Source organism: Oryctolagus cuniculus, chromosome 10 (genome assembly GCF_051225735.1).
Source record: "Oryctolagus cuniculus isolate XC-2025 breed Fujian yellow rabbit chromosome 10, ASM5122573v1, whole genome shotgun sequence".
In the NCBI taxonomy this organism is placed as follows: domain Eukaryota; kingdom Metazoa; phylum Chordata; class Mammalia; order Lagomorpha; family Leporidae; genus Oryctolagus; species Oryctolagus cuniculus.
The window spans coordinates 105,439,625-105,450,081 of record NC_142876.1 but is presented as its reverse complement, the minus strand read 5'-3'; positions in this window follow the sequence as shown (position 1 = coordinate 105,450,081).

The window sequence follows — 10,457 nt, the reverse complement described above, 5'->3', positions numbered from 1 at the left end:
AAGTTGTCAAATTTATAGAGTTGTTCATAGGAATCCATTACTATCTTTTTGATGCCTCCAGGGTCTGTGGTAATACACTGTGCTTAGATTCCTGATATTGGTCATTTTTGTTTTCTTTTTCTTGCATTGCCAGTCTTGCTGGAAATTTGTCAGTTTTCATGATCTTTGTCTAAGAGTTAGATTTTTGTCTCGTTCCTCTTCCTTGCTTTTGTCTTTTCAATCCACCAGTTTCTGCTCTGTATTATTTCCTTTTTTTTTTATTTGACAGGTAGAGTTATAGACAGAGAGACAGAGGGGAAGGTCTTCCTTCTGCTGGTTCACTCCCCAAATGGCCGCTATGGCTGGCGTTGCGCCAATCCAAAGCCAGGAGCCAGGTGACTCTTCCAGGTCTCCCATGTGGGTGCAGGCGCCCAAACACTTAGGCCATCCTCCACTGATTTCCCAGGCCACAGCAGAGAGCTGGACTGGAAGAGGAGCAGCCGGGACTAGAACCCTGCGCCCGTATGGGATGCCGGCACTTCAGGCAAAGGATTAACCAAGTGAGCCACGGCGCCAGCCCCTGTATTATTTCCTTTCTTTGCTGACTTTGGGCTCAGTTGAAAGTCAGCAGTCACATGTAAGGATGCTTCAGAAAGTTCATGGGATATGGAGTTGAGATGTTTATTCCAGTGCAGAAAAAAAAGGTTGAAATCTATGCATGATTTTTTTCATAGAATGCATCGTCTCCGGACTTGATCATGGGTTTTGTCCCCCCAGCAGTCTATTACGGAGCTGGTTTATAGTAATAAATGTTTCTAATATTGAATCATCCTGGCCTTAGCATTTACCCTCTGAGAGGATGATGCGTTCTTTAGCAACACTAGTAACTCCGATTAGGAAATTTTATTAGGATTTTTGTTTATGTGTACATGGATACAGTTGGGCTCATCTCCGCTGTGGAACACCAAGCCCATGGCCTCTCCTAGATGGGTCATCTGTTCTCCCTGTGACCACTCTATTAAATTAATATTAAATTTCCTATTAAGTATTAAATTTCTGCCCAGCAAATGCCCTGCCTGGCTGTTGGAGCCATTGAGTTGTTGAACTCCGGACTGTGCCTTGCTAATTTGGTGCCATTTTAATCCCCTTTCAGTATCGAGGTTGTCCTAGAATGTGGAATAAATTGAGTGGCCTCACGCATTTTCTCTGTTCAATGCAGTTAGCACAGAAGTGAATATGTACTTTTTAAAGGTTGCTAAAAGTAAAAAAAAAAAGGGGGGGGGGAAGGAGTGAGTCGTGCAGCTGTCTGTGCCTGGGCATTATTGGTAGGGATGGAATCCTGCAGTACTTGGTCCACTTTCTTCTTCCTGTAGTTCCTGATCTTTTCAGGTTCTGTATCGTCTTGAGGCATTTCAGTGATTTATCTGTTTCTAGAAAACTGTCTATATCTCCATTTATTCTTAAAGCTTTTTTAATGCATATATATCCTCTAATATAATTTTGAAATCAAGCCCACGTCTCTAATTATAGCCTCTCTAGGATTCCTGATTTGATTTGGCTTACCTTTGATTTTGTTTTTTATCAGATTGGTCTCTCTTACTGGTCTGCGTATCTTGTGAGTTTTTAATGATCAAACTTCATAATTTGCTTTCTTTTTCACCGTTCTGATGTTTCTTTGTGGAATTCTTTGTCTAGCTCTTTGTTTTTCGTTCAATTTCTTGAGATGATCACTTAGTGAATTTTCAACCTTTCTTGTTCTCCCAGTGCCTCTAAACTTTGGGTCCTTCTTTGATGCATCCCGTAGCTTTGGATTTGGGTGCCCTTCTTATTGTCCGTTGCAGTATGGTCCCTGATTTCAGCTTTGATTTCTTCTGTAAATTGTTCTTGGGTTACAACCCCGATTGGCCTGTTGTGTTTCTCTTTGGACATTGTACTGAAATTTTTATTGATGGCTGAATACTTGGTCATGTTTTTGAAGTGTCTCATGGAAATGTAAACATACACACTTCCTGAGCATAAATAGAACTTCACCTTGCCTAGTGATTGTGTATTCAAATCGCCTGTATCCTTACCCATTTTCTCATCTATTTAATCTACCCATTTCTGAGCAAGATGTGCTAAAGATTCCCTCCATGACTGTGGATTTGACAGTTTCTGCTCTCCTGTCTAACACCTGCTACACAGTTCCACGCTGTGTGGCTCAGTGGTGGGTGGGTAAAGTGACTGTTATCATTTCCTGTACTGTGTCTTTAATCACGTAAGATATTCCCTTGCTCCTGGCCTTCAGTCCTCTGTTTGAATCCTACTAATCCTGCATTGTCATCTTTGGTTTTTTTCCACACTTTCATTCTGTGTCAGATCGTTTTGCCTTAAGTCTTGAAAATAGCATGTGATGGTTCAAAAATTACATGGGACGTGGAATTCAAAGTTAAGTTTGTTGTAGAATCCAGGCACGGTTGTTTCTTCTTTTTTTTTTTGTTTTTTTGTTTTTGTTTTTGTTTTTGTTTTTTAAACAGGCAGAGTGGACAGTGAGAGAGAGAGAGACAGAGAGAAAGGTCTTCCTTTGCCGTTGGTTCACCCTCCAATGGCCGCCGCGGCTGGCGCGCTGCGGCCGGTTGTTTCTAATGTGCATTTCCATGGACTCTGGGATGACCCTTTGTGTTGTGTCTTTTTTTTTTTTTTTAAGATCTATTTAATTGAAGAGTTACAGAGAGAAGTAGAGACAGAGAGAGGTCTTCCATCCACTGGTTTACTTCCCAAATGGCTGCAATGGCCAGAACTGAGCTGATCTGAAGCCAGGAACCAGGAGCTTCCTCCGGGTCTCCCATGTGGATGCAGGGGCCCAAGGACTTGGGCCATCTTCTACTGCTTTCCCAGGCCATAGCAGAGAAATAGATTGGAAGTAGAGCAGCTGGGTCTCAAACTGGTGCCCATATGGGATGCGTGCACTGCAGGCCAAGGGCTTTAACCCCTGCCGCACAGCGCCGGCCCCATGTGTGTCTTTAAAATGTGCTTTGCATCCAGATAAACCTCTTTTAATTCCATTTTCCTTGAACTTTTTCAAGTGCCCTTATCCAACTTGGTTCTATACGTTTTCCATCTGAAAGTCTCCCATTTCATAGGAGGATTTCAACTACTTGTGTTTCTTATAAGTATTGGTATCTTCGGATGAGTGCTTGTCATTGGCTTTCGTTTCCTGTTTACTGTTCCTCCTTCCTCTCCCAGCTTCCCTGCGGTTTACCGCTGTACTCCTAATGGGGTTTTCTTCTCTGTTTTCATCTATTGTTGCTTTGGAAGTTCTACAACCTGTGCTGCTGCTTTAGTTGTTTAAAGCACAGTATTTCAGGTTTATCATTTGAAAGGAAACTATGATTTTAATTAGAAGTTTTCATGTCCTTTAAGACAAAGTCTTTAGCATATTTTTTGCATGTGATTAAGGACTCCTGCCTGCCCCCTGATTGCTGTCTTTCCACAGTGGTCCTGTTTATTTTGCCAGTGCTGTGTATCTCTGAAGATTTTATTTTCTTTCTGATGAGGAGAAGAAACCATATGTACTCGGTCTACCATCTTGTTCCAGAAGTCTGAAAGCAGGTTCAGGACGTTAAAGCACATAACTTTTGGAGCAAAACAAAAATCACTAAAATGCTTTGTCTATAAATAATTCCTAAAGAGACATCCCTTTCCACATAAATGTAAGTCCAATAAATAAAATATAAGAATGTGAGTCGTGTTTGTGTGCAAGGAGAAGGGGGCAGTGTTTGTGTTGGCAGCCTGGGTCGGATACCCGAGCTGCCTCTATTAAAATGTAACTATTAGCAAATGAAATTAAATACTTCAGTTGCCTGGTAACTAATCCAATCTGAGAAAGATGCAAAAATAGAATACATAAATTTAGAACTTTTAGGCCACTTGCCAAGCAAAATATTCTTGCTTGTATCCTTTGGATCAGCTGTGATTTGAATGGAAGAAAGCATGTTTTAGTGTCAAAGAGGCACCATTTGCGTTGACATTTCTCGCTAAGAGTGAATACTCCTAATGGCTGCCTGTGTGCGAGTCGGCTTCCCAGGGACCTTTCGCCATAGCAGCCCTCAAATCCACAACTAGAACCAGCTTTTAGAAACTACTAGGGATTTTTTTTTCTGATATAATTAAAGTGCCAAAGGGCAGTATGAGATTTCAACTGCATTATACTGTTGGAAGAAAAGTCTAAACCATCTGTTTTACCCATTTTTATATGACATAAGTACATCATTCTGCCTCCCAAGCAGCTTTTCAATAAGACACAGAAAATTAACAGCTCAGGATATGTGGCACCTGAAGTAATTACTGAGATCATATAATATTGGAGCTTAAAGAAATACCAAGGTAAATAAATTGACATTAAGTGTGATGTTAGTTACTTCAAATATTACTGGTTTCTGCTTCCTTAAAAAAAGAGGGAAAAAAACCAATTGCGTGTATTTATGGAATGACATATTTTGAAATAGGAAACAAGAAAGAAAATAGAAAATTGTTTCTCCTCCAAATAAAAATGATTTAAAACTCAAGAGTTGTAAGAATAATACAACTAATTCCCATATTCTTTGGAACCAGATTAATTTTTCTATCACTTCTCTCCCTCGTGTATTGAGATAGTCATATTGGTATTATATTGACATATGCCACGATCCATATTCACATTCTGGTCATGATATTGTGCTTTACAGAAATTTCCCTTTGCCTGGACCCAAGATTCAAGCCAGGGGCACGCGTAGCCTCTTAGATCCTCTGTGATCACAGACGGTCCCTTGCTTCCTCACCCGTCCTGACACGGGTGTTTTTGAAGAGAACAGACAATGTCCTTCATTTGGGATGTAGATGCAGGACAGTTTTGATCATGAATCACAATATTCTTCCGAATCACCCCAACTTCAAGGAGATCATCCAGTAGACGACGTCATCCCCAAAGCGTGGCCGTATCCGCTGTGGCTTTTGCTGCGCCTGCCCCGGGCTCTGGCCTCGGCTCCTCCTGCGTCCCCACCCAGCACGCAGTAAATATTTCCCAAGGTGCATGCTGGGAGGCAGCAGCAGGTGATGGCACAGGTCCTCGGGTCCCTGCTAGCCACGATTGAATTCTGGGCCTCTTCAGCCTGGCCCAGCCCCCACGCTGTTCTGGGCATTTAGGGAACAAATCATCAGATGAAATGTGGCTCTGTGTTTGTCTCTCTGCCTTTCAAATAAAATGAGAACAAAATGTATTTTTTTAAAAAAACGTGCAGCTGGTGATCAATGCTCCAGACAGCATCTTAGGCCCTGGCCCTCGGCACCATTGCCGGCAGCCGGGTGACCAGCTGTCAGCTCCTGTCCAACCTTAATGGGTTTGCTGCTCCTGCTTCCTTGCCCCCAACAAAGGTTTAACAGGGCCTGCTTCCTGCACATACGTGTGCGCTCGCTCGCTCTCTCTCCAGATCTCTCTCTCTTCTTTGCCCTCTGTCTCTGTTGGTTCTCTCTCAACCCCCTCCCTTACCCCTCCCCTCTGGCCAGTTGGATTTCCCCTGTCATTAAACCCATTCCCTTTTAATTAAATAAAGAACGAACACAATTGGGAGCAGTTGCCCGTGGGCTGTGACACCAGGTTCTCCGAGCCTCTCACCAGAAGCCAGGAGCTCCTTCCAGGTCTTCTACATGGTTGCAGGGGTAAGGACTTGGGCCGTCTTCTACTGCTTTTCCAGGCACATTCACAGGGAGCTGCATCAGAAGTGGAGCAGCTGGGACTTGAACCAGTGCCCATTTGGGGTGCTGGTGTTGCAGGTGGTGGCAGCTTAACCTGCCGTGCCACAGCGCTGGCTCCCAGGGGCCATTGTTGACATTGGGGACACAGAGCAGATGAGATTGCTACCCTCACACAGGTCCTGTCCCAGGAGGGAGGCAGATGGTGGGCCAAGACGGAAATATAGAAGGGCTTCACCAAGTTCATGGAAAACAGAATTTTTTTTTAAAAAGATGTATTTATTTACTTGGAAGGCAGAATTACAAAGAGGCAGAGAGAGAAAAAGTGTCTTCCATCCACTAGTCCACTCCCCATATGGCGGCAATGGCTGGAGCTGGGCACTGCGGTGTGGGCTCACACAGGCCAGCAGGAACGACACGGAGAGACGGTTGGGGCGCCCACCCCAGCCTCTCCAGCCCCGGTGGCAGCCAGATGTCCCCTCTGCTGTGGTCTTGTGCTGGTGTTTCCCTGCGTGGTCTGCCTGTCCCCACTTCCCTGGGGCTGCGTCCCGCTGTGGGGTGGAGAAATGCCGGCCGTGCCTTCACTGTGTAGATGGAGATGCTGAGTTATTTGGAAATGGGATGCAGGTCTGCATCTCAGACTGAGAACCTGGAAGCAAGGAATCCATTTCAGAATCTGAGCAGTTACGTCCTGAGGAAAAGAACCTCTCATTTGTTCAAGGCACAGCTAATGGAGCATGACTTGTTAGCCTAATTTTTAAAAAGATTTATTTTTATTTATTTAAAAGAGAGAGAGAGAGAGAGAGGTCTTCCATCCACTGATTCACTCCCTAATTGGCCGCAATGGCCGGAGCTGAGCTGATCAGACCAGGAGCCAGGAGCCTCCTCCGGGTCTCCCATGCAGGTGCAGGGACCCAAGGACTTGGGCCGTCTTCCACTGCTTTCCCAGGCCATAGCAGAGGGCTGGATCAGAAGAGAAGCAGCCAGGACTAGAACCGGCGTCCATGTGGGATGCCGGCACTTAGGCTGGGGCTTTAACCCGCTGTGCCACAGCGCCAGCCCCAGCCTACTTTTTTCATGGAGGAGAGTCAGAACCTTGGGGCAGCAGATTCAGCATAGATCTCCCCTCGCCTGTGCTTTCTAGACATGCTGTGGGTTAATTCCGATGACGGCTCTCTGCTGTGATTTAATTCAAACGAGAGCCTGCAACGCAGTGCATAATTACCATTCCGGTCGCATCTGCCCCTAAAATCGGGCCATATGCAAGTCTCTCTCCTATTCTTTCTCCTTCAGAATCACAAGGTAACAGACTGAGAGAGGATGATTTCAAACAGCGAAGGCGCTGCTGCTTCACGTCTGCAGGCTACAGTGTGGATTGTGAGTCCCTCCGTGCAGGGAGCCTGGACTGGGCAGCCACAGAAGGGACAGAGCTGTGTGGGGCTAACGTGGCACCAGACCTCCAAGCCACCGAGACAGGCACAGGGGAGGGAGGCCCGTCTCGTGCCTCTGGTGGGACGGAACCAGTGCATCCAGGCAGCCCCAGCACTTGAGCGTCCCCGGGGTCCCCAGAGGTCAGACTTCCCGTCGTAGGGGGCTGATGGTGCTTTGGAGTCTGGAAACAGGAAGATGAAGTAGCAGAACCGATTGAAGGTCCCAGGGCACAGGCGGTATCCGAGTAAAGCAGTATACAGGGCGTGGACAGGGCTTTCTCCACGCTGTCTGCACGTCAACGGCACCTGATGGCGACATCAGAGGGTCCCCAAGAAAAGAAACATGAAACAGGCAAAGCCCGAGTGCACCTGCCATTCCCTGGTGACCGCCCCACCCCCCACGGGTCCGCAGTCACCTCTCAAACCGGCCAGCACCACCGGGCACCAAGTGCACCACTCCCCTGATGCCGTACCCTGAGAGCTGCCTCCTCGCTCACAGAGAGACCAATGAAAGGGAAAAAAAAGCAGACTTCTGTCCGTGAGTGCTATGCGTGTGTGTGAGTGAGTGTGAGAGACACAATGAGAAAGCACCTGAATGAGAAAAGTAGAAATTGGAGGCTGCAGCGAACCTGCAGCACAGGGCACACACTCTGCACTGTGTGGCTGCCAGAATTCTGCAAGGGGAACCATTGTCCCTTGGGAATTATGTGCGGCTGGGGTGGCCCTCGGGTTCCACAGCCACGCCCAGTGAACACGTGGCTGATAACACCATATGAGAGGCAGCATTGCTGAGTTTGTTGTTGCGGGTTTTTTTATTTTGTTTGGTGTTGGATTTTTTGAAATCTCAGACGCTGGGACCCAGCCACAAGATGTTTGTTATCATCTTCTAGACACAGCTCCCAGAAAGCTCCACTCAGGAGGGAAAATGTCGATGTGCGAGGCAGGGTGGCGAGCAGCAGACACACAGACAGGGTGGGAGAGGACAGGGCAGGGCAGGCTCTGCACGCAGCCTCGTTGCCCAGCTGCCCTTACTGTGTGTTGTCAGACAAGTCGTCAAGACAGATTAAAATGCAATGCCGAGTGATTCCCACCTCGCGGCCGCTGGTGCCTGCGAACAGTGGCAGGCTTGGATGGATGTCAGCTGATGGCACTTGGGCTCTTGGAGTCAGAGTCCTGGCGGCCAAGGCTCAGGGCTGTGTGAGGAAGGACGCGGCTCCCTGATCCCTTTCTGCCTCGGCAGTGCCTGAACATCGCGATGGAACGGGAACCAGAAACCAAACCAGGACGCGATGGTGCGATGACCCATGGTTGTTGACGGGGACCAAAGCATAAAACAGGATTCCTTTGCACCCAGGGCGTTGGCCAGGTGGCTTCTGTTTCCAGGGGAAGGGGAGGGGGAGTGGCTGCATTGCTGGGGTGTTGCGTCTGCGCCCTTCTGGCTGGGAAGCAGGCACTGTGGGACTCCCCTGGTGGAGCTGCGTGGTCTCCCGGCCCCACCTGTCGCTGCCTCCACCGTGCACCCAGTGCAGGGTCGTTCTGAGAATGGGGTAAACACAGAAGCACCAGCAGAACCCTCTGCCCCAGGGGCTCTGGTCCTCACCCTCCTCATAGCTTCCCTATGCATAGCACTCATTGCTCTTGTCCTGTTATGTTTTTAAAAGATTTATTAATTTATTTGAAAGTCAGAGTTATGCACAGAGAGAGGAGAGACAGAGAGAGAGGTCTTCCATCCGCTGGTTCACTCCCCAATTTGCCTCAATGGCCGGAGCTGCACTGCTCTGAAGCCAGGAGCCAGCAGCTTCTTCCAGGTCTTCTTCGCAGGTGCAGGGGCCCAAGGACCTATGGCATCTTCTACTGCTTTTGTCAGGCCATAGCAGAGAACCAGATGTGAAGTGGAACAGCCAGGACTTGAACTGGCACCCATATGGGATGCCGGCACTGCAGGTGGTAGCTTACCCGCTACGTCACAGTGCCGGCCCCCGTTGTCCTATTTTTAAGCTTGATGAGAGGGATTTCCCTTCTGCTTATTGTCTGTCCACTGGGAATGGGAACTTTAGCTGAAATTCCTGCCTGAGTTCATGGTTGTGTAGCCACCTGTGAGCACTTCTGTCCAGTATTCATCACGGACAGGGTCCCAGAGGTCACAACCTGCTGACTCCACTGCAATTCTTATGTGGGTTTTGTGGATTTGTATTGAGGCGGAGAGTGATTGAGCGTCTGTCTACCAGACCACTCCCCAAATGCCCATGATGGCAGGGGCTGCCTGGGGTTGAAGCCGGAGCCAGAAGGGTGGGAACTCCATTCAGCTCTTCCACCTGAGTGGCAGGAACCCAAGGATTTGAGCCATCAGCTGCTGCCTCTCGGGGGCTGCATTAGCAGGGAGCCAGAGCCGGGAGTTAAACCCAGGTCTTCTGATGTGGGACACGGGTCTCTCCACCATCAGGACAAAGACCCGCTCCTGTGTGCTGATGTATTGGGTCCCTGGTCACCCAGTGTTGTAGCATGAACTGCACCTTTGTTAGACATCGAATCAGAAATTCTTGGGAATGTGTGGGACATGGAAATCCAAACGGCAAATGGAATAAAGCTGTGGTGTGCTGAACTCTGCTGTTCCCGTCTGTGCCCTGTGCCGGTCCCTTGCCTGGGCAGATCTGCATAAAGATGCTAGGATCTAGGTATTGTCCCATTCTACCCACGAGGAGACCTAGCCCACTGGCTCGCTCAAGACCTCACACAGCTCCAGGTGACTCAGCAAGGAGCCCAGAGTGACAGGTCTGCCTGAGACAAAGTTACCACTCTCTCACCAAAGCCTGAGCTGGCGGTTTCCAACCCTAAGTGAAGAGCTGAGCCTCATTGTTGAAAGAATAGCTCACCGAGAAAGGAAGTAGTACTTGTTATTGCGCACTGGTGTCTGATTCTCTTCTAAAACTTGTAACCTTGTACCCTTGGGTCAGTCATTAGCGTCAAGGCAGGCACTGTGGCGAAGCAGGTGAAGGCACTGTGTGCAATGCCTTCATCCCATACCAGAGTCCCAGCTACTCCACTTTCCATCAGCTTCCTGCTAAGGCATATTCTAGGAGGCAGCCAGTGATGGCTCTAGTACTTGGGTCCTGCCAGCCACATGGGAGACCCAGACAGAGCTTCCAGCTCCTGGCTTCAACAAGATGGCCTAGCCTTGGGCAATGGCTGGCATTTGGGAAGTGAACTGGAAGATGAGACACCTCCCTCTCTCTCTCCCTCCCTCTCCCTCCCTCCCTCCCTCCCTCCCTCCCTCCCTCTCTCTCTTCCTCCTCCCTCCCTCCCTCTCCCTCCCTCCCTCTCTCTTCCTCCTCCCTCCCT